Source organism: Varanus komodoensis, unplaced genomic scaffold (genome assembly GCF_004798865.1).
Source record: "Varanus komodoensis strain SLA01 unplaced genomic scaffold, ASM479886v1 scaffold5, whole genome shotgun sequence".
Taxonomy (NCBI): domain Eukaryota; kingdom Metazoa; phylum Chordata; class Lepidosauria; order Squamata; family Varanidae; genus Varanus; species Varanus komodoensis.
In genome coordinates this window covers 31,550,578-31,575,587 of record NW_025336087.1, presented here as the reverse complement: position 1 = coordinate 31,575,587, position 25,010 = coordinate 31,550,578, and the positions used below count along the sequence as shown (strand labels likewise).

Genomic DNA, 25,010 nt, shown 5'->3' with positions numbered 1-25,010 from the left:
CTCGTTATCGCTGCTTGGCTTGAAAAGACTTAATGTATCCCTTTCAACTTCTCGTTAAAAAAAAAAAAAAATCGATGAACAAATCTTTCCTGGTAGTTCATCTTTCTCGAGTATCCCCCCTTCTTTCTCTTCTTCTTTCCTTTTAAAATATCTTTCAATTTAATTAGGTAGAAACTTATCCCGTGCCCCATAATCCTGTTCAGTAACATTCCAGAATGATGCATACAGAGAATGGGGGATAGAGTAACAAATTTATAACTTTGTTGTTGATGTGCGTGCATGTGCATGTATGTATGGGTGGCTGCGGCGGTGTGTCAGTCCCGTTGGAGATGTGTGAATGCCCACGACTCACGAATACGCGCCCCCATACGCCCCACTCATTCATGCGCAGAAGTGGGTGTAGGTGGAAATCATAATCGGGCCAGTCCGTTTCCACGGAATCCAGCCCAGGATTTGACTCCACCCCCAGCCAAGCCGCTTCCAGTGACAGAAGAGTTGGGACGGAGGCTAGCAGTGGGAAGAGAGGCAGGGCACGGGGGAGATCGAGAGAGAGGCTGCTCCGAAGTCCTCCCCAAACACACTTCAATGACCGAGCGAGCTGGGGTGCAGCGCGCTTTCCAGTGGGGGCACAAGCTGCGCCGCCTGCCGTGGAGGAGTTTTCCTGGAACAACCTTGCCAGCCAGGAGCACTTTTTTGGAGGGGCGGGACAAGATCCTGAAAGGACTTCTCTATAAAAATTCGTCGGAAGGGGAGTTACTGGAGTGGAGATCCGAGTGGCATTTGGAAGAGGAGTAATCGAAGCGCCTTTATCCCCCCTCCCCACACCCACCCTCCCCCCTTCCCCCCCTTCCGTAGAGATGAACACATTGCGCTTGGATCTCCCAAAGAAGTCGAAATATTGAATCGCTCTCCCCCACCCGCACTCCAGAAGCACACATGTAATAATGACAAAGGATTGCAAAGGCGAGAGTGGATCGAGTTTCGCTGAGCGATCCCCTTAACTGGATTACTAAATGGGACACTCCATCAGCTAGTGCTGTGTCCTCTCCAGCTTCCCAGATACATGCACCAACGAGGTACGTGGACTCCCTTCCCAGCGCTGCGCTTCGGGATCTGCGCGGGGCATTGTTTGGGGGCGGCGTTCGGAAGCGCGGGGGAAAGCGGCTGCACCGCCGCGAGGAGCCTTGCAAGGCAGCCGGACGGGGCGCGATGAGGAGGGAGGAAGCAGCCGCGCAGCGAGGAAGGCGAGGGCTTGTGCACGGTTTATGTCGGCGCCACTTTCTCTCCGAGTGCCGTCTGCAGGGACGAGTGTGTGCGTGTGTGTTGTGTGTCTGGGGGGGGGGGGGGGGGGGGGGGGGAGAACCGATGCCTTGCCGTGCTTTTATTTGCACAAACTGGCAGCGAGGCGAGCATCGGATGCGTTTGTTTTGCTGGAAGCGCGCCGGGATCCTTCTCGCTCTTCCTCCCCGACCTCCGCTTCTTCCTTGGTTTGGGTTTGTTTTTTTTCCTCCCCGGCTTGGGGCGACTTTGCCCCGCTGCTCGCCCGGACGCTGCGGGAGGGACGGTTGCTTTGCCGAAGCTGCCGCCGCCACACACGCGCGCGCGCGCGCGCGCGCTCGCATGCACACATACACAAAGCGCCTTGGTCGGGAGCGCAGCCTCGCCGCTCCTCGCCCGGCTTTTCCAGTCCCTCAACACGAGGTTTCCTTGGGGGGCGAGGATGGGCGTGGAGTCTTTGTTCCAGAGACAATGTGATGGCAGAGGAGAAGAAGCGGGGAGGAACTGGGACAGGTTGGCTGGCTGGCTGGCTGGCTGGCTGGCGGGGTCTCTAGCCAAAGAGGAAGACCGGCCGCTATTCTTTGAAGGAGGTGCAAGTTGGGGCCGAGGCGGCTGCCCCCCCAGTTAAGTCCTTCTTCCCCACTCGGGCCAACGCCTCTCCGCCGCCTTCCGTGCCCACCCTGCTCCCTGGGGGGCGCATTCGCGCGGCTGCCGCCGCCCGTCTCCGGCTTTGTTTGCAAGATTGGGGACTGGCGTTGACGCGAACAGGGGCTCCCCCCCCCCCCGGCCGCTGAACCTCCCACGGAGGGAAGGGTTTGTGGAGGGCAGTTACGTTACTTCACCCAGAAGAGCTGGCGGGCAAGGCTGAAGGAAAGGGCGACTTGGTGTAGTGCCGCCTGCCTGTAATGACTGGGAGAGGAGCGAGCGGTGCTTCCAAGCCTGTCAGCTCGTGCGCAGGACGGGGCTGCTCCGCTGCTCCTCTGGCTTCGCTCGGCCGCCGCCGCCGCCGCCGGGGAAAGGCGCGGGAGGGGGCGCGCGGACGTCTTCGCACCTCCCTCCCCCGCTAAGTCCCTCCTGCAGCCTCCTCCGAAGGGAGGAGTTCACGGGGTTGCGGTCCCCCGAGTCTTTCCCGGTCTCCCCTCCGCCAGCCGCGCTGCGTCCCTTCCTAGGGCGCTGTGGCGTGGGCGTGTGGGGCTCTCCGGTTGCACCGCCACTGCACCCTGTTCCGGTGACTTCGACTGCCCGAAACGTGGGGATAAGGTAGCTTCTCTGGAGGCAGCCGAGCTGACTGGGCGGAGGAAGGGGAGATCGCGTAGTTCTTAGGACTAAATGACCCCCTTGAAGAGGTGGTGAAGGTAGCAGAGGAGGAGGAGGAGGAAGGGGAAGAGGGCAGCACTGGAAGGAGGTGTGGTTGAAGGTTTCCACTGGACCACGCGTGGGACACGGGCACGGGAGAGGCAATGCTCGATGTTCAGGTAATGCCATATGGAGGACGAGTAACACGGAGAAGGAAGAGAGAAATCTTCGAGAAGTGGGCAATTGCAAAGTGGTCCCTTGAGGAAAGAAACTACCTTATCATTTGTTTATATAACATGCGATATAATATTTAATTGGGAACCCATTCTAAAGATGCTGGCGTAAGGTTGGAGAGTCAGAGCAGAAATGCACGTGTGTATGTGGAGGAGGACTGGACCCAGCCGAATACGCTCCTAAAACTTAACTACCAAGAGTTAGGACTCACTAGGCATAAAGAAAGGAACCTTTTTTCAACAGAGGTATTACTTTCTGGAACACTGTAAAGAATAATAAATGAAGTGTCTTTGAACATGTGCAGAGTGATTTCTTCACCTTCAGCTCCTGGATCCATTACAGCCAGCTCTACATTTTGTGTTAGGGAGGCAGGATGCCAAGGCAGAAAGTATAGCTTTCCGGCAGCCCTAAGTCCTCTTAGAAACAAAGATTTAACACATTCAGGTGCTCTCCCATAATATTCTCTTTGGCCTCTTAGGAAGACTGCCAGCAGTAGGGAAACTGCCTTTGAAAAATGTAGTCCTAGGGTCAGATTGCACAACTGAACTTTTATTCTGCCAAACTGCCTTAGAACTGCTGGGTGGAAATGGGCTAAGCCTGATGAAAGAAATGGATTAATGGAAGTTCCCCATTGGCTGGGAAAGGAGCTGTTCCTGGGAAGGCTCACATTAAAAAAAAGTCAGGTTTCTGCAATCGTACCACCAAAATACCTTAAGTGAGTCCAACTGTGAGTAGTACAGATGCTGGTGGCAAAAGAAGATGCATGGGGTGGGTGATGGTGCCCCGGGTGGTACACAAGCATGAAAAGCTCTCAGTTGATAATAATGTGTGTTAAGGGCTGTGACTGAATTTGCATGAGCAAAAGTGGGAGCCTGCAAATCCGTGCATTGCTGTTTGTGCCCACTGGTCTGTTGGAGAAGTGGGGCAGAGCCAAGGCAGCTCAGGCAGTGGAGTGATGGGGAACGCCAGACTGCTGGCTGCTGGCTTCCTTAGAGTGTGCGCAACAGAACTAACAGTTCGTCCGTCCATGCAAATCCAGACAAAGCATTATGACCTAGGGAATCCAGTTTGTCTGTTGGAAAGGTTCCAAGAGGGTTTTCTGAAAAGTGTGAGTTTTGTTAGATGAAAAAAGAATCTGCAGATTATTGGTTGACACACCGATTTGTTTTGCAAAAGTTTAATGGAAAGTGTAGTGACAATCCACTTTGGTTGTGGTGACTGAACCAGGATAAATACTGAATCACAACCCCTCTTGGTTTACGGGCAGTTTTAACAAAGAGGAAAGTGGAGTGCTGTGCTTTATTGATACAGTTGTCTGAGACCAGAGAATTCCTAACCCTGCCGTTATTATGCAGTGTCTAGTATGCCTTAGTAATTGTGTGGGGGTTTTCCTTTTCATTCTGTATGCCTGTTTATGAAAAGTTGTCACCATTTTTTGGAGGAACTAGCCTTTGTCTTTCCAAAGAAGTGAGTGGTTGCTTATAAATATATTGGAAAAACTACAGCTTTGTGCCTATTTAAGCACACTGATGGCTAAAACTCCATCACAAACAAACAAAACTTTGGCTACTTGGCTTGTTTGTGATGAGCTAATATTTGGTCATCCACACAGGAAAAGAACATAATGGAATTTAGATCAGTATAAGCAGATCTTAAAGATAATATGAAGGCACCAAGCAACCTTTATTAGCAGATATGCAAGCTCAAATCACATTTCAGAATCAATGTTAATTATTAGGCTAACATTAAGTAAAAGTGGCAGAATCTTGTCTCCAGCTAATATCCTTTTGTGTTTTATTATAATTTATCTTTGTAAAATACAGTGTTGTCTTTGTATTGTGACCTTTAAAAGAGATTAAATCACTGGTAATCTGAGGGGGGGCTGTTTATGTTTTTGTCTAGATACTGCAATGCATGCTTCTGGAGTAATTGCTTTTCTCAGAAATAAATTCATAGAATTCAGTAGGGATAGTTCAATGGATATGAAGATGCTTTAGCAAAGCTTTCAGGACAACTGAATTGATCCTTAGAGATATTACTTTCAAACATGTCAGACTTTTTTGTTTTCAAAATGACAAAAAGGACCCTCTTATTGTAATTAATTGTTTAAAGTTGCAGTCCTGTACACTTTTATTATAGAGTTAGTCTCGCTGAACTCAGTTGACTTCTGGGTGGATGTGTATAGGGAGCAGGGATAATCTAGCCTCTAAACTTTTAAAAGGATTTTCAAGTATTAACCGCATGCTATCTAGTGCATGAGGAGAATATAGCCCTCCTTAAGTGAAAGTGCATCACCAGGATATTTCTCTGCATGCAATAGTTGCACTTGGATTGGAATAATAGTATTTAAACATTGGTAGCTACTTAAAAGTTTAAAAGCAAAAATCTGGATCTCTTGAGAACACTATTAAAAAAACCCTCATATAAAAGATGGCAGTCACTGATCCCTTTCCTGCTTAGCAAAATCTGCTGACATTAGTAGTGATTAACATGTGGAGGAACTTGAGGATGGTTGGTCCTGTATGTAAACACTAAAACATTGTTGGAGGGGGGGGCAGTAGGCAGGGCATACAGTAGATAGGAGATGATTGGTTCATTTGCTTTATACAAAAAAGTCAATGGAAATCTGAAGCATACATTTAAAAATCCAGTGTCCACATATGCTCCCTATGCTTTCCATTAGTAGCATCATACTGCTTTTTTTCCTGCTGATTAAAAAGATCTACTTCATCTACTAAACCAATGTTCTTGAAAGGTAAGGTATTTGTGCACTCAAACGGATAAAGAACATGTGTACTTAACATCCCCAGCTACTTAATGGTAACAAAAGTAGATGCTAGTTATACTCCCTTTTCACAGGTTGTAATTTGAGCGGTGGAGCTATTGCTGCTGAAGTCTGGAGAAAGAGGGAACAGGGGTTAAGGGCAAGAAGCCACCTTCATTGATAAAAAAAGAGAGGCAGCAAATTAATGACCTGTGATAATTGAAAATAGAACTGTGCTTGTTAAAAGGAAGTAGGCAGTTATAAACTTATTTGTTTGCTTGCTTGCTTTGGTGAAGGGATGGTGAAACTGTCATCTGCACAAGAGTAAGAAAAACAATACATAAAATACATGCGAAAGGAGTTCAGATGGCTCACAGCAGCCAAGGACATAAAGGGATTAAATTGACTTCCCCTAATACACACATCCCATCCTGCCTGCTTGCAGGAATACACTGCTGTGCTGTCTCAATGAATGTTCAGTGTATTGTGGAGGTCTATCACTCATTATCCTGAAAGGTTAAAGATTGACTGTAGTAATACATTGAAATTTCAAGTGGCTTGTAACATTTTAAATTCACAAGGCAAACTATATGTGGGCAGGAATAGCAGGAAAAGATGCAATAGAAATGAAGGTGAAGCCTTTACTGCTGCTTTTCCACCTTGCAAAATTAAGGATAGACTGATCTTTCAGAGTCCAAGACAGATGGGATTAATCACTGGGGTAGTATCATTTGGATCCAGTCAAAAAGATGTGTAGAATTGGGGGTTTAAGGCAAAGGAGCTACATTTACTGATAAATGATTAAGGGCCTTTTATCTTTAAGATACTATAGTATTGAGAAAATATTTGACAAGTCATTGTGGATTCTGACTATGTCAACCCTGATGTAATGCTGGAGAAAAGTAACATCACAATCAATTGAAACCAGTCAGGGATGGATTAAATATTAGGTTGAGTAAGCTACAGAATATGTCTCAGTCAAACAAAAGCTTTTAATGTAATTTGTCTAGGAGTTTGCCAGCGCAAAGAGTGCACCTATGCTTATCCGTGGAGTGGACTAGTTTAACGTTCCCTGCAGCTGCAGACATCATGGCTGTTGCCTCATTATCTGTCTAGTGAAAAGAAGCCATGGTTAATGTAATTAAGAGCATTGGTAGCCTTTTCAGAATATGGAGCATAGCGCTCACTGTCGCTGCAAAACTAGCAAGTATCAAAGCACAGGAATGGAGAGGAGATCAAGAAGGCTGTGTTTGTGGGTTATTTAGGCTGGCCTCTGAATACAAATATTGACAGCAGAGAAAGAGTGGTTTATTAGCAAGATTTGCATGGGCCCCAGATGTGGATTAGAATGGCTATTTGCGAGTGTTAATCAGGTTCTTTTCCCAAACTCTTTTCTGCATCTTGCCCAATTCCTCCCCCACATTTCCTCCATGGCAGCAAAATAAGACACAAGCTAGTATTTCTTCTGTAATGTATTTAATTGGTGGGTCGTGAAGTGCTTCCAGTAATTAACTAATTACATTTCAAAGCACCACGGTTAGATAGGTAAGAGATATACAGTGATCAGGTCACCTGAGAGAGAGATGCAGCTGCCAGTGGGTTGGCAGCTGCTGTTTCAGCCCACAGCTATAATAGGGCAGTCACAGCAGGAATCACATTTGTGAGGCTAGAATCGGAAGCCATCTCGATTCGATCCCCACTATAACGTTATGTTGATGTCCTCCCAGCACTTTGCTTTAACCTCTTATCCATACTCAGCCAGTATCTTTATTCACAGTCACCCCAATTCAGAAAGTCCTTGACTAACAACCCATGTCTCATGCCATATTTTTGCCACTAAACTTCACTCAGAAAGTGCATGTGATGTTACAGGTTTGAGTGCTTTCCCTAAGCAATCCTGAGAACATTTATTAGCTCCAAATTCAAATGAGTTTTGTGATATTGATAAGTAAGCATAGTGTGGCTTACATTGATATGCTACTGGCTCCCCACCCCCCTTCCTGCCTATCCAGTCTTGGGCTAGGGAGTTGCGTGCAGCCTGGATCACCCATTTTGGTACTGATGAAGCTCAGTAGTATGGCATTTGTGGCCTTGCAATAGCTTGCATTGATCGGGTTCACACAGCATGACGACCCACCATGAGTAGCCAGCCATAGTAGACTATTGTGTCATCTGAACACTGCATGGGTTTCACCAGGTGGCTCCTCTTTCATGGTTTGGTTGACCCACAGTGTGTTGGGAGCGAGAAAGATAGCCACTCCTGGAGCACATTCTTAAGGCTTGCTGGCTGGACTTCAGAGGAAGAGGAGGAATAGGAAGAGTAGGAGTGTGGGCCAGTTTCAGATGTTGAGATTACAGGAGAGGATAGGCTCATCTCAAGGCAGGTGTACTGGCAGCCCCTGGGAATAACCCAGATGTACCGTTAGTGGGAGGGGGCTTGGAGCAGAGGAGTTTCTCAGAGAGATGAGGCAGCTAGAGCCCTCGACCCCATGACGAGACATTGGCAGAGGAGTGCAGTCCAGTTAGAGAATCATCATACAGAGAGGAGGTGTGTTCACTGTCACAAGGCCCCTCCCAAAGGGATGGGGTCCAGGCATGATTTTAAGGAAAGTTCTTGGAGGTGAATACTAGATTGGGTTCGAGGTGTTTGTCAGCTAGGGTCCCTCCCTTAGCACATTCAAAGCCACAGGCCTTTCTTGCAAAAATGTTCCTTATGGACCAAAGCATTTCCGGAAGCACAAATCCCCAGAACAAATATCTGAATATGTACAGAGTGGTCCATTGAACCCTGCACACCTGGGGAGGCTGACTTGAGATTAGCGTCTCCGCTTCTCTCATCTCAGCATCTGGAACTGGCTCACATTCCTGCCCTGAAGTCCTGCCAGCAGGCCTTGTGAATGTGTGCCAAGAGCAGCTATCTTTCTCACTTCCAACACAGTAGGTTGTTGCATCATTGGAACTCAACAGGATGATTTTATCATGGGTTGTTGGAACAAGTATGAAGATTCTCAGCAAGAGTAGTAACTGCCTTCCTCCTGCACTGCTTATTCCATAATCTCACAGTGACTGCCCTTTCACTGATGCTAAGTGGAACAAGGTGGAAAAGATGAAACTGTTCCTTGACTTTTGTTTCTTAAAGGAGCATCAAAAAAGCCTGTGTGGGGCTGCATAATCATTCTTTCATTTATTTGTTGGGCCCTGAAAAGAGCATCTAAAATTATCACTGATTGGTCAGTCTGTTGCAGGTATGCAAGTGCACACACAGCTATCCAGTGCAAGGTGAGAATGTACATAGGCTCATTTGCACACAGTTGACTCTCTGGGGAAAGACACTGGTCAAAGGCAAAAAAGCAAAGAACGTGAACCAAAAAGGGGCAAGGACATTACAGCTACTCCAGAATGGAGAGCTTACTCCTTTTTTTTGGAAAGTTGCTGCAGGTGCAAAAATTTGCCTTTATTTACTGCCCAGCCATTAAATTTACAAATATTTCTATATAAATCTACATTTTTTTAGAACCAGGATCTGCAATAACTGAAACAGTAAGTGCTCCAAGGAGGAGCTGGGTGAGGGGACAAAATTGCTTTTTTGAGCTGCTAGAAACTTAGGGAAATGTTGAAAGTGCTGGACTCGACAAAGCAAAGATTATTACATTGTCAGTGCAGTGTAATGATTAAAGTGCAGAACTGGGACCCAGGAGGTCCAGATTCTAGCTCCCAACTCAGTCAAGAAGCTCACTGGGAGACTTTGGGCTCCCAGCCTGACCTACTGCAAAGAGCTGTTATGAGGATAAGGCAGAAAGGATGAATTATGTGAACCACTTTGGGTTCCGTGTAAGAAAAAAACTGGGCTATAAATGAAATGAATGCATAAGCGGGTGATATTGTTGCCATTCCATTTTGATGTATCAGCTTTCCCTGCATTTTCTCTGCTTACAAATACTTTCAGTTGGCAGCTAGCTGCAATTTAGCATGTATGCAACCTTGCCATGTCCTCCCTTTGCTGAAGTAGATAATGTGAATAGACCAGAGAAGACTGTCCATATTGGATCACCAAAACTGCGCACTTTTGCACCTATGAAGGACCTACAGAAATATGCATTAAAATGTGCCATTTTCAGGGGCTGAAAATTCTCTCAAATCCAACTTCATTTTTTAAAAACAAGATGGTGGTGAAGAAAATAGGGTTATGATTGGAATAGGTAGAGGAAGGTGAGATGGGTTTTGCTATGAAATATACTGGGGTGCATTCCAGAGTTGGCTGGAAAACTGAGGCAGAAGTTGGGGAAAGCCACCAACAGTGGGGCCATTGTCTGTTGGGGTCACTGTGAGCTGAGTGATTCTCTGAACAACCACCCCACCACAGCTTAATTGTATGGCTTAATAGGACATACAGTTCCACTCATTACCTGATCAGTTCCTGGCCAACACCGCCAGATAGGTATGTGGATAATGTGTGGAACTAAAAATGGCCATGGATGGTAAGTTCTTGGATTGTGGGTCCTTCCAGACCAGGGAGGGAGGGAGGGAGGGAAGGTGGGTGGGGTCTCCTTGTACTATCCCTAACCCTGCCCCCACAGATGTTTTATGGGGGGAAATGGACAAATTCACAGGATGGTTACAAGGGGAGGATGTTATGATTTTTCTCATCTGAAAGCATTGGGGGTTACATGTCTAGTAATGGAGAAGATTCTGTTTAAGTTGCTAGTGCTTTGGAATCAGTTTGGATCAATTTTTCAAGGACTGGCTATCTGATGTCAGTGATACTGTTCATCTAACTAAATTTACTAAGCTCACTCTCCATAAAGCAAGCTAAATAACTGCATTTAAGCTGAATTAGTACACTCAATTTCAGTGAGACTAAATTGGCTTAAATCCAAGATCTTTGGCAGATTGTGCTGAAAGATAGGTCAGCAGTACTTAATTATCTTATCAGGAATTTGGCCTGGAATCATGAATTCACATCCCTGCTTTTATTACGGTTCTCTAAGACACTGCCAGTCCTGTTTTTGATCTGAAAAATAGGAATAATTGTATGGAATCTTGAATTAAAATGGCTGGTAGATTTCTTTTAAGACATTGCATAAAGACTTGTGTTGCTTTCCAGTGGATACTGACCTACTTTTTGAGTTACTAGGTCCTTCAGCTGCTTAGAGACCAAGATGCTCACTAACGGATTACCTGTAGCAAATCAGAAAATTCACCATGTACTTTGTGTTTATTGCGTGTGCGTTCCACCTTCAAGCTAAGAAGCAGCTTCCAACAATTACAACCCATGACAGAGTTATAGCAGCATAGGCCTAAATCCTACTATGGTGTCAGATCTGTGTGTCTTGGCAGTAATGCCAGCTTGCACAGTTGCAATCCTAGATCACTGTTTGTTTTTGCGTGGAGAAGTTTTCAGGAGCTCCCATGATAGAACGAGTAGCAACCCAGGCACAGATTCACCCCTTCAGTGATAACTGAGCCAGTAGATGTTGTCCTGAGATTTGGAAACTTGCTGTGAAAAGTGAAAATAACATTGGGAAAATGAAACATCCAGACTGCCAGAGTACAGTAAATGTTAAAAATATTCATATGGAAGCTGTCTACTAGTCTTGACAGTTAAGCATAAAAACTGCTAATGTTACATAAAGAAAGATCATAAGAACTGGAGGAAAGTGATAAAGTAAATGGATATATCGGCGTGTTCCCCCATCAAATAATCAACTACATGTAACAGACAACCAAAACTGAAGTCTACGAGTGATCTGTTTTCATGTCTAAAATTTGATTCAAGGTAAGGTTTAATCAACAGTTACGTTTTATTGATGGGCCTGCCATAGAGATTCCCTCTGTGCCAGTTTGTTAGGAAACTGTACAACTTAAATTTTCCTGAAATCATGAACCTTTTTTTTTACCTGGAATGTTACCAGCCAACAAGAAGCAGTGGTAGTTGTTGCTGTTGCTTTAGATATATGAAAGGCTATGATTTCCTTTTTGTCTAAGTATACTATTTAAAACAAAAGTCTAAAGTGTATCCGTGTAGATGAAAGCAGAGATGGAAAATGATAAGGCAGCTATTAACAGAACTGCCAGTTGTTGCATCTCAAGAGGGAAGCCATATGGTAACTCACCACATTCAGTACTGACCTTTCCTTTTAAAAATATTTTTAATAATAGCTATTACTATATACAGTATTTCAGAGCAGAGTCTTGGAATTCATGTTGAATATATTGGCGCTCTCATACAGAAAGGAATCGGGCTTAGCATGCTGAAATCTGTGGTATTTTTATTTTTGCTTGAATGCCAGACTGTGTAGGATGAGCCTGTTGGAACTTTCTTGTTCTGTGTTTTAATGCATTCTATTACTCCTATGGATGCTATATCCAGTTGCCTTCAGTGGACACACCAAACAGATGAGCAGCAGGAGTCGATGTTTTTCTTAAAGGGATTCTTCCATGGTCTGGGCCCAGGGTATACAAACTAGACATCTTCCTAGTGTACAGTGAATGAGATATTGATTATGCAGGGTTTTTTTAAAAAAGTACTTTTGGCATGTGCTTTCCATCAATACTGCCTCAGCATCCTTCCAGCAATTATACAGAGAGCATTCTTAATCCCATAACCAAAAGGGAAGATCTTGCTCCTGACACTAATAAAATAGTGAAATAGTAAAATAGTGAAAGTGGTAGCCTAATTTCAGAGAACATCACCTCCTCCTCCTGGAGGTAGACTGGAAGCTCTAAAAGGCCAAGTAATCTCTTTGCTAGCCAGCAGTGCTCCATTCTAGATGTTGTTGTTCTTTCCTCTTGCCTGGGAGACATCTTTTTCAGAAAGAGAAATAAGGAAGCAGATAATTTGCTACAATTTTGCTGAGTTGTTATTATTTCAAAGAAAAACAAATCTTTATTGATACCTATCAAAATCTAGTGTTTACTGCCGGTTTGACATAGATCTGTGCTCACTCCTTTTCCATTCTTGAGTTATGGCCTAGTTTGACACTGTCCTTGGCCTCTTCATCTATTAATCATGGAAGCTGCTTTCTTATTCAGTTGCCATAGTTTCAGTGCCTCAGATACTGTTGGGGTGCCTCGGGGAAGGCTGGAGATACACTAGGACTTGCAAGCCTTGCAGTTATTCTGCCAGTTCCATTGCTCTGAAAGAACAAAAAATAACCGCTAACATCATATGATGTTGGATTAAAAGAGACAACTTCTGGATGTGTCTCTCTGGACCTTATTATGTACATACCCAGGTGATATTTACTTCAGGATTCACTTATTCCTGTATATATCACAGATCATAAACTAATGACTGCTTTTATCTGTTACAAGGATATGTAGGCTTTTCATTAGGGCTGTCAATGAATGGTTGAGTAAATTGAGGCATTTAGGGCTTACCAGTCAATCCAGGTAATTTGTTGTGAAATGCTTTCTACTTAGCTACGCATGACATAACATTATGTTTGTTGCAAAGCAAATATTCCTTTCTTAATTCCATAATTTTGCTTGATTTTAAGTATTGCCTGAGAAGGAAAGCTATTTCCTGAAGAACATTTGGCTCAAACTCTGGCCAAAGGCTAGGGATGTGGCACACCAAAAATGTTCTAGTGCAATTCTCTGTACCCCTCACCATTGGCTATGATGGCTGATGGGAGCTGTTGCAGTCCAGCAACAACTGTAGGGCCACATAGTCACCACTTCTGCTCTAGCCATTCTGTGAGTCCAGCTTGAAACAAAGGGAAATGGAAAGTTGGGCGTACAGAAAGCCAATGGCATTCCACATGGATGTGAAGCATCATGCCTTCATCCATCCTTTTCAGTGTTTTTATTCTAGCTGTCCCATCATATTAACAGAGTTTATCGTTGTTGTGTGCCATCAGGTCATCACTGACTTAGCGCTACCCTATGAATGAAAGCTCTACAAAATGCCTTGTCCATGACAGCCCTGCTCACAGCTTGTAAATTCAAGGGTGTGACTTCCTTTATGGAGACGATCTATCTCATATTTGGTCTTCTTTTCCTTCTTCTGCCTTCAACTTTCCCTAGCATGATTGTCTTCTTGAGGGAGTTCGGCCTTTCCATGATTGGCCCAAAGTATGACTGCCTAAGTTTTGTCATTTTTACTTTTAGGGAAAGTTCTGGTTTGATTTGCTCTAGGACCCATTTGTTTGTCTTCCTGTTGGTCCAGGGGTTTTGCAAAACTCTCCTCCACTTTAACAGGTGGTGAGATACAGTAACACCAGCAAAAGGAAGGCAGGGGTAGGGGAAGTATTATCATGACTCCATAGCTTTTCCTTTTCACCCAGCTCCAAAAGTGGGTGTGATCTTGGCTGCTTGGAGAGAACAACTGTGAAGCCATATATGAAGCCCAGCAGGTGTTCATTCTTATCTTCTTTTCTATTAAAAATTTGACCCCCATCGCTCCCATTCTCATGATAAGGATAATTGGACATACGGCCATCATATTTGGTTTGGCTTTATCTCTGCTGCACCATAATGAATGTTAACGGTGTACATTCTGCTTGCGTCTAGTGCAGAATCAGCTGTATTGAGTGCAATCAGACACTCCCAGGTAAGTTCGTACTGTATAGGATTGCTGACCAAATCTTAAAACTATCCAGATTGAATGTGGACTGTATTCTTCTGCATGTGACAATTTTTAAAACATTGGGTTGTTTGCTCTACTTTGAGTAGACCCATTGAAATTAAAAGATTAACCCTGGATACAATTCATTGTGCTTAAAGTCAACATTATGCTTGCGGGTGATTGCTAGTGTGGCCAGACATTCTTGTTCTCTCCATCCCCCTGCAGCCCTCCATGCCACTCAAAATAATTTTCAGCATGAACAAGGTTTAAAATTGTTGTTCTTACAGACTTTCATTATATGTATTCACTTGCTTATTAAAGCAATTCAGTTAGCTGCCTTATTAGCTATTTTGCAATAATAAACGCAATTCCACAAATTAGAAAAAGTCAAGAAAACACGAGCATCAGTAAAAACAAACTAGGCAGCTGAATCACAGGCCAAATGGATGAGATGCCTTTTGTTCCCCTTCCAAAGACCAACTGAGAAGGGAGATGCAGCAGGGATTTTATTCCACAGGCTCCAGAAGAAGTTTGCTTCTTACCAAGGCAGTTCTCACATGGCATGAAATGTTGACAGTTGAAAACTGGCATAGAGGATAATATAAGTGAGATATCCTCTCTGAAATATGGACTTAGGCCATGGAAATTCCAACCAGCTTGAATAAGACACTTTTAGACATTTTAAGATTATTTTCTGTTCAAGAAAAGAAGTCTGAACCATGCCACATTAGGGCAATTTGAGTTCATCAGATGTGGAACCAATCTGAAGAATATATGACTTTTAAAATAGTAAATTGGCTACTTTTTCAGTCAAGAATGAACTTCAGAGTTGTTGGCATTTAGGCTGCCTGAGTAACATTTTTGCAGACTCTTATTTTTAGAATATTGCCTTCTCTCTGAAATAATTCTCTCTGGTAGGGATGTGCACTAAGCATAAGATTTGGTTTGGGCCTCAATTTTTTGCTTCATAACACAGCCCAATTTGGCTAAAACCAAGTTGGAGGCCAACAGCTTTGAATTGTGGATCAGAATATTGATTCTGACATCCAAATCCTCATTCATCTCCTTGGCTATCATTGAAAAGCAGGCAAGCAAACCAACAAGCATTCTGTTTCTAGGAATTATGATATTGCAGTCATTGTAGATCCATATGAGAGGATTACTTCTGCTAGATTTCAGATATCTACTTTTAAAATCTGAATTTTTAAAAGGAAACTAAATTTATGTATTTTCTTGGCAGAATTATATGAAACTTGCAGGGAAAGTTGCTTAGGGAATAAAACTTAGGTTCAGGGAGCATTGTGCTCCTTCTTAGTTTAGGAGTAAAAACGGGATTCTTTGTGGGCTTATAAACAGAAGTAGCCCTAGTTAGGAATTCTACAAAACTTCAGAATAGGTACAGTATCTTTGATTGTTTGTTGTGGAAGGTGATTGTTCAAATTTGAGAGGGATAATTTATTCACTTTCTTTGATTTTATTTATGGGTTGTTTGTCAGTTTGTATAAAAGTAGCACATGCCATAGAAGTGCCCCTAGGTAAAAATAGGATAAAATTTCAGACGGATAGGTGCAGGGCCTAAATATTTGTTATTAATGAACAAAGTTTAAGACATTGTTTCCGGCTCAAATGGCATTGCAGTCACAGAAAGTGTGACAAAACAGGGGTGAATGATGGGTGTAAAATATACAGAAGAACTTGAACATCCAGTATTTTCCAAACTTCAAAGGCCGCACCTTTCCACAAAAGCTCCTATAAAGTTCTTGCTCCAAGGTGACAGAACAAGAAAAGCATGCATATACTGTGATTTAGCAGCTGGTGCGGTCACAGCCCAACACTCCCTTTGCACAATGCTAAGGGATAAATGCATCAATTCTGGAGATAAATTGTCTAAGTTGCTATAGTCCCCTAGATCCTAACTCAGCCATATGTAATTCAGACTTGGTCAACTTTTGAGGAACCCTTTTGATTTGGACAATCGAATCTGTTCAAATAGGTCTGATTATGTTTGGAATTTGTCTAAATCCAAAGCAACGTGTATCTTTTGCATTTCTGGGGATCATGATCTCCTGGACTATAACCCTCCACTAATTAGGAGACACAACCACTTGGGTTAGAACACACCTTTTTACCTAAGGATGCAACACGGAAATTCTGGCATCATTTCTCACTAAATAGAAACACAAGGAAATATTAATGTGTCCAGACTTGCGATGGCTCATTTGACAGTGAAAAGTATATGTCCTGATCACTTTACAATACTTATATGGGTGGAACCTGGTTTGCTTCAAAGGGAAGGTGTTATTTAGGAAAGTGTATTTTAGATCAAAGGATGCTTAGACTAATCTATTTATGTTCCCAGAATTTGTTATCCTGGACTATTCAGAAGTTAGATATGGACAGTCTCATGTTCTTTTAAAGAAGACTGGCATATCTTATCTGGAAGCTAGTAATATGCTGTGTTAGGTTTTACCCTTTAACGAACAATTCTCATTCTGCAATTTCCTTCTTGCACCTAGGTCAATTCTGCAAAAGAGGTTCTCTGCACATTCTAAAGTCGCTTTGTATCTAATTTTATCTGTTTGTATTTTTACTAACTATTCCTATTTATTGTTATTGTTCATGGATTGTTTGGATTGTTTTCCGATTTTAATGTTGTAAGCTGTCCTGAGACGTTGTCGTAAAGGACAGCATGTAAATGTTTTAAATAAATAAATAGAGGTTTGATACTAATAGCAGAATAGTGGTGTCAAGATTATTTTAAATTATTCTGATTATTAAATTTATATACCATTCCATAGCTGAGTAACAATACAGTTATTGTGTTTTATACATGTGTTTAAAATAAAATCTAGATAGCTAGTCATAGAATATTTGTTCTAGTTCAAAGTGAAGTCAGTATTGCAGGGAAAGTAGAGATGGGATGCTGGTAGCGCCTGTGTCGATGGGGCACTTCATCCATTGCAGCTTTTATTTTCAGCTTTATAGGGAGTGATCCATGATGCTCCATGGTGGTGAACCTGTTGTGGGAGTGGCGCTTATAACCATGAATAACTCCTGTAAAGCTGAAAATAAAAGCTGCAACAGATGAGGTGCCCCACTGACACAGGAGTCACTGAAAATCATGTGCAATATGATGCAAATATGCAGTGTTATTACAAGTTTTAACAGTATTATTTTGTCGATAATACTTTCTTCATTCGTGTAATCCCTGTTGGTAGAATGTAGATTTAGGCTTTGTGTGTTTATAGAACGGGCAACCTTTGCTGTGATTCATTAATCAATGCATAATCTGATCTTTTTCCAGCAATCTAAGGTGCCATTTATACTGGGCCTCCATGTCTGCAAAGTAAGGAAAAATTATCCAGTACTTGGTTCAATAGAAAATTATTTTCTCTGGTCATAAATCTTTTGCATATGTTAATTTAGTTAGTTGTGCATTTTAGATTGCCCGTTGACTCGGTAGTCTCAGACTGGATTGAGTTCATTGGAATATTTTCCAGGGTAAAGACCCACTGCTGCAAAAGTTCTGAACACATGACAACCGAGGAAGAGTTCCACCAGTGTGGGGGCAAAGCTAAATGCACAGCCCTCAGGCCCTGTGTATCAGTGTTGCCCATTCAGGCATTGACCATCTTCAAACATGGAGCTATTCTACAGATGATGATGATGATGATGATGATGATGATGATGATGATTATAACATTTCTTTGCCACCCCTTGCCGAAACCTCGGGGCGGCTTACAACACGATAAAATACATTGAAATACAATAGCACATAATAAATTACCATTAAATACAAAAATACAAAAAATACATTGATTTACAAATATAAGATTAAAATTATCAGTATAAATTAAGTAAATAAAAATATAGGAGGAGAAAGAGAAGGAAGAAGAAGTTGCCCTGGCCAGATCATATGTTTTAACAATTAAAATTATGTTTAAATAAAAAGGTCTTTACCTGGCGCCGAAAAACCAGTAACGACGGTGCCAGGCGGACCTCTTTGGGGAGTGAATTCCATAGGTTGGGTGCCACCGCAGAGAAAGCCCTCCTCCGAGTACTTACTCTCCTAATTTCTTTCATGGAGGGTTCCCGGAGAAGGGACTCTCCCGCAGATCTCAAAGGGCGGTCGGGCATATACAGACGTAAGCGTTCGTTCAGGTAGCCAGGACCCAAGCCGTTTAGGGCTTTATAGGTCATAATCAACACCTTGAATTGGGCTCGGGCTTCAATGGGAAGCCAGTGAAGCTGACGGAGGACTGGAGTCATGTGAGCATAACGCCCCGTCCCCGTCAGCAACCTGGCAGCTCTATTTTGCACCAATTGAAGTATTTGGACTGTCTTCAGGGAAAGCCCCACATAAAGCGCGTTACAGAAGTCTAGGCGGGAAGTCACCAGCGCGTGTGTCACCGTCGCCAGGCAGTTGTACTCCAGGTAGGGGCGCAGCTGATTAATCAGCCGAAGCTGAAGGAAAGCGTTCCTCGCCACCGCTGTCACCTGAGCTTCCAAAGAAAGCTCCGGGTCGAGGAGTACTCCTAAGCTGCGGACCTTATCCCTAAGAGGGAGTGTTGCACCATTCAGGACCAGGTCAAATCCACCCTCTCCGAAACCCGATCCGCCAACCAACAGGACCTCCGTCTTGTCTGGGTTGAGTTTCAGTTTATTTGCCCTCATCCATTCCCTTACCTCGGCCAAGCACCGGTTCAGCACAGCCACTGCCTCACCTGGATTAGTGGAAAACGAGAGGTAAAGCTGGGTATCATCAGCGTATTGATGATTCCACAGCCCACACCTCCTGATGACCTCTCCCAGCGGTTTCATATAGATGTTAAATAGCAGAGGGGATAGAATGGAGCCCTGTGGTACTCCATGGCATAGCTGCCATGACGTAGAGACATGGTCCCCCAACACTACCTTCTGGAATCGACCGTTGAGATAGGAGCGGAACCACTGCAGAGCAGTGCCTCCAACCCCCAATCCCACAAGTCTATCCAGAAGGATACCATGGTCGATGGTATCGAAAGCCGCCGAGAGGTCCAGAAGAACCAACAGGGATGTACTCCCCCTGTCCTTCTCCCTGCACAGGTCATCGTACAGGGCGACCAAGGCAGATTCAGTACTGTACCCGGGTCTGAAGCCGGACTGAAAAGGATCCAGATAATCAGTTTCATCCAAGAGTGCTTGGAGTTGTCCCGCCACCACTCGCTCCAGCACCTTGCCCAGAAACGGGATGTTGGCCACAGGTCTATAGTTAGTGGCCATCTCTGGATCCAGTGACGCTTTCTTCAGGACGGGTCGTATTACCGCCTCCTTTAAAGGGGCAGGCACTCGACCCTCCCTCAGAGAAGCGTTAACCACTTCCAAGATCCAGGTCCCAATCCCGTGCTTGGAGTTATTTATTAACCAAGACGGGCAAGGATCCAATAGGCAAGTGGTGGGACGTACTCGTCCAAGCACCTTGTCCACATCATCGGGCCACAATAATTGAAATTCCTCCAATAATTTTGGACCAGACGGTAGCATTGGTGACTCCTCAGAGACCTCCGATTCATTAGTGGAGTCCAGCTCGTGACGAATCTGAGCGATTTTCTCCCTGAAATGCCTGGCAAAGTCGTCACAGCGGGCCTTTGAGGGTGGCATCGGATCTTCCTTAGGACCCGGGCGAACCAGGCCTTGCACCACTCGAAAAAGCTCCGCCAGACAGCATTGTGAGGAGGCAATGGAAGCGGAAAAAAACTTCTTTTTCGCCGCCTTCACCGCCACAGCATAGGCCCGATAGTGGGCTCTCAAGTGTGTTCGGTCAGATTCATTCCGTGATTTCCTCCACCTACGCTCTAGCCGTCTCCCAACTCGCTTCATCGCCTGCAATTCAGGTGTATACCAAGGGGAAGAGTGGACTCTGCCTGGTGGGAGAGGACGCTTGGGAGCGATCGTGTCCACAGCCCTGGTCATCTCTCCGTTCCACAGTTCGACCAGAGCCTTGACAGGAGCACCAGTCTTGTCAGCTGGAAACTCCCCCAGGGCCTTCAGGAATCCATCCGGATCCATCCGGCTCCGGGGGCGGGCCCATACAATTGGGTCTGCACTCTTATAGAGGGAGAGGCCACTCTCGAGCACAAACCTCACCAGGAGGTGATCTGACCATGACAGGGGTGTCAAACATAAGTTCCTCACCCTCAGGTCATCCTCTTCCTGCCCCGTCGTGAATACCAGGTCCAGAGTGTGTCCACGTTCATGGGTCGGGCCGATGACGTGTTGAGACAGGCCCATGGCCGTCATAGAGGCCATGAAGTCCTGAGCCGCCCCGGTCAGTCCAGACTCGGCATGGAGATTGAAGTCCCCCAGGACCAACATCCTGGGGGTCCTCAACACCAGGTCCGAGACGGTCTCTGTCAGCTCAGATAGGGAGACTGCTGGGCAGAAAGGTGCACGGTACACCAATAGAATCCCCAATCTGTCTCGTTCGCCCAACACCAAGTAGAGGCACTCCAGCCCTGGTCTCAAAGGGACCGGAAGACCCGTGAGAGAGATGGAGGCTCTGTAAACCAACGCGACTCCCCCTCCCCTCCCTTCTGGGCGTGAACAGTGTTGAGCCAGATACCCAGGAGGGCACAATTGGGAGAGGGCAACATCCCCTCCCTCTCCTGCCCAGGTCTCCGATTGAAGGCCTTAAAATGTTTACATTTACTTCTTTGCCCCTAGTAAATAAAACTAAGGAATTAACTAATTTCAGAACAATCCTTTTCAAGATTTCATGTGAGGATTGTACCATTTCATTCGTATTTAAAGTGGCTTGAACTTCTTGTAAATATGAACAGAACTGAATATCTCTCTCAGATGTGTAAAATCTAAGTCTGTTTTGCGTAAATATAAACCTTTCTGGGTTTACTCAGCAAACCCATCTGTGTCTACCCATTAGCAAGTTACATAGTGCAGTACATTTATTTTAATAATAAAATAATTCAAACTCAGGTAATGCTAATGGAATGTTCCCATATCTTTCCATTGCGATTTTTTTTGCACAACTGTGCTTGTGCAATAGTAACCTCAGGTGAACATTTTCTTGTGCCTAACTCAGAGCATAACTTCTGCCACCATAACATCATTGCACTAGTGGAATGACACAATTGGATACTGCCTACAATGTTCAGTGGATCTACCTCCTAGGTAAGTGTGGATAGGATTGCAGGCTTTAGGATACTATGATACATCTAGCAGAGTTCTGGAATGCCTCCCACATCATAGCCTTTATAACACAACTCTATTTCTTGTATCAAAGCCTTGAAACCCATGCACAGCATTTGAAGAACAGCTTTCTTAATAAAAAGGTGATGTATCATATTAAAAATTATTACATTAGGGTTTTTAAGTGGATGACAGTAGGGCATCTTAAATAAAGAACTAGTTGAATTCCTCCTACCCGTGGTATTGTAGAATAATTTGTACTTATTAATTATAAATGGTGAGCTTTTGCAATTCAGACTTATTGATCTTTAACCATCTTAATGAGAAATTACCTGAATTAAATTGATTTAATATTCCTTGTAATGAGTTATAGGAAAGTGATTGTGCAATGTAACTCCATAATTATATCCCATCTAGCAAAGATGGCCTTTAACAGAAATACATTCATACTATAATTTTCTTCAGGAAGGGATTTGAATAAAATGGGGGGCAGGTAATTTTTAACACAGCAGTAATTAAGTTGAAAAGTGTTTGGTGTCAGCTCACTGTGGGTCAAGCCATGAGGAGGATGCACTGTGCATAGCCACTCAATGAATATGAAGCCTTCACTTGTGGGATGTCATGTCACGTGAACCTGGTGAACATGAATGATATGGTTAAAGAAGCCTCACATCACTCACGGTCTGTTTAACCCTTGCATAACCTGTGTATGCATAGTTCCCCTGACAAACCTTGAGGTGGGATTGCGTATGTAACCTAGCACTTGCAGGCACCACACTCCAAAGCATGCTGTTAGCATCTGATCGTTGTGTGTCTTGTACTGTAGCTTTTCTTGAAGGAAAGAGGATATCTACATATTGCTGTGTTCGCAAACACACATTTTTCATGGTAATATGGGTCCACAGAAGGTATTTCTAGGAGATAATTTGTGCATGGGAGAGCGAATGTTTACCCTTCTTAGCTATGGCTGGTGTTTCTTCCTACACACAGTCCCTATGTATTCATCCCCCAGTCAGGATAATTTGGTCTCAGATCCTCGGTGAGAGAAAGAACTCAGGGACTGATAAAGGAAAAGAGGATAGTGGAAGAAAGATTATGAACTCCTTTCCAGCCTACAAATTCTTCATTGCAAATATTCCTGTTTTGCCTCTATATTTATGTTACCTATTAAACTCAAAGGCACAGAACTCCATGTTTTTCTGATGTTGCTTTCAAACTATCTTTAAAATTCCATCTGATTTTTTTTCCAGAGCAAGGACTGCCCCTTGTGTCCTTTAAAAGGCATTCTGGCAACGGGAAAAGTGGTTGCATAAACTTTTGTTATTATTTTATTATCTGCAAGGTGCTTCCTTTTTGTTTTGATGAAGGGAAGTTCAGCATGTTCAAATGTTCTGTGATACAGGGTGTTGTCTTCTTGGCCTTTCACCTTACTCCAAACATAAAGCCTAGGATATTACCAGAACATTTCCTTTCCCAAAGAGAAAAAGCTCTTATTTTCATTAAACAAGTTTGCACTTCCAAAATCCCTCACTGGAAGCTGTGCTGAAAGATTTCTGAGAGATGTTATGAAACATCACAAACACTTGGAAAGCTGTTTTGGCTGTAACAGTGTTGTGGAAGAAACCAGAAGTCCATGTACTTCTTGCTGTCTTCTTGTTTGCTTAAAAATACAGTTTTACTGTCTTCCATTCCAAGTAGATGCATATACAAATAAGGGCTGCTTCTACATATCCTAGGACCTAGGAAATGTGAAAGTGTAACAGCCAGAAAGCATAAAGCGACATAAACACACCTAAAATCTCGGCTACTAGGATATGTAAGGGTTGCAAATATCTTTCCCCTTGCTTCTTTGTCAATTTATGTCCATCACTATTACTGCTATTATGGAATTTATGATGTGATCTTTTTCCTTCTTGGAAGGAACCTAAGGCAGCTTACATAAGCATCTCTCCATTTTATCTTCACAACAGTCCTGTGAGGTAGGTTAGGCTGAGGGTGAGTGGCTGGCCCAAAAAGGCTCACTGCACAGCTAGTGAGTTTCATAGCTGTGCAGGACCAAACCGTGGATTTCTTTATTTCTAGTCCAACACTCTAACTGCTATACCAGACCGTTTGGCAATATTGTAACAGTAAAAACAGTAAAAACATTGGCAGTCCTACTGAAGCCAAATGTAATGTTTGTCCAGAGAGGTGGATAGATTTGTTTAGATTAAAACTTCAACCATAGATTACCCTTCCTTAATCATAAGACAACATTCCTATTCTTAAACAGTATTACTTCCTCTTTAACAAGTGTTTTAAATGTGTAACTGCCATATATTTTTACAAAGTACATTTTTAACCATTCTTGTGTGAGTGAAGTGCTGAAGGTGACATAATTTGCTAAATATAAAAAGCAGCTAGCTTGAGTGCTGAGACTGCTGGAGAAACAGCATTATCTTAAGCTGGCTCCTTTCTTCTGTGACATGGTGCTGAAAATTACAGCGGCTTTCATCGTGAGAGTGGTGGACGACGTAGAACTTGCAACGAGTCCTAATGTCAGTTAGATGGATTTAACACATGTAATGTATGGGATACGACAGCGTACATAGGTTGTGGCTTGCAGTAGGGCCTGGCCTTCCCAGGCTGTTGCACTGATGTAGCCAAGCACGGGTCTGGTCTCAGTGGCCTCCGCAGGGGTGTAGCAGCATTACAGGTTCTGGTCTTGTGCTTATGTCTGGAGCTGATGTTCTGAACAGGGCTAGCAGAAATCCCCTCATCCCTGAACCTCAAATTTGGCTTTCTTTTTCTGCCCTTTTAAGTTTTATTCTGCCAATGTAGCAGCCTCAAAGTGCTTATGTCATCTACCGCATTAGGCAATAGGATGAAAGAAAGGGCCGGCTCTGCCATTATGTAGCCCTGGGCAGCTAATTTTTAGTGCCATAGAAGGGTAGCAGGCATTTACTTCATTTATTATTGTTGTATTTTACACTCCAGTAATGGCACCTGTGGGATTTTCTGGCTGAGATGCCAAAATAGCTTGGCCAGGCTTGGTACTATTAACCTTGACTGGTCACCTTGATGTCAGTTCTATTTGCTTTTTGCTTCAGGCATTAAGTGACTTGGGTTTGTTTGTTTATTTGACTTTTATCCCACCCTTTTATCTATAAGGGTTTGCAATTTGCTCAACTTGCTGGGCCTAGAGAGGTACTGAGAACTGTTGTATACCACAGCAACACCAGTCTGTAAAACTCCCCTCTAAAGAACACATGCCCTCTTTCCTTTCCCTACTTCCATTGCTGAAGGAATCTCCTTAACCTCAAAACTCTGAATTCTATTACTCTAAAATAATAATGGCATCAACTCCCCACCTCTGAAACCTGATGTTAAGAATAATATTTCATGTGTGTGTAGAACATTCATGCGTTCAAAGAGCTACACAATCATTAAGGAATATACTCCTTGCAGCAGCTTTGCAAATTAGTGTTACCTTTCCCCGTACTGCAGGTGCAGGGACTGAGGCTGAAAGAGGATGGCTTGGCCATAAAGTGAGTTAGTTCATGACAAAAACAAGATTTGAACTGGTTACTTCATGCATGGCTCAGTTTCTTTAGCCACTGCTCTACTATGTGGTATGAAAAAGGGATTAATAAGAGTAAATACAATATATTTGGAACACATGGAAAGTGTGTCTTTCTCCTCTTA

General features: G+C 43.7%; 1 protein-coding gene across 5 annotated transcripts in view; it reads left to right on the top strand.

Annotated features, from left to right (window-relative positions):
• Positions 1 to 25,010, top strand: part of SEMA6A (semaphorin 6A) — a 183,368-nt gene that overhangs the window by 738 nt on the left and 157,620 nt on the right. For 3 of the 5 annotated variants that reach the window (XM_044445818.1, XM_044445817.1, XM_044445814.1), the window contains exon 2: positions 856 to 1,076. The gene's annotated coding sequence lies outside the window, so the exon portion shown is untranslated. Of the gene's footprint in view, positions 1 to 796; positions 1,077 to 2,678; positions 2,754 to 25,010 lie in introns of those variants that run through there. The other 2 variants (XM_044445815.1, XM_044445816.1) reach the window with 2 other exon arrangements.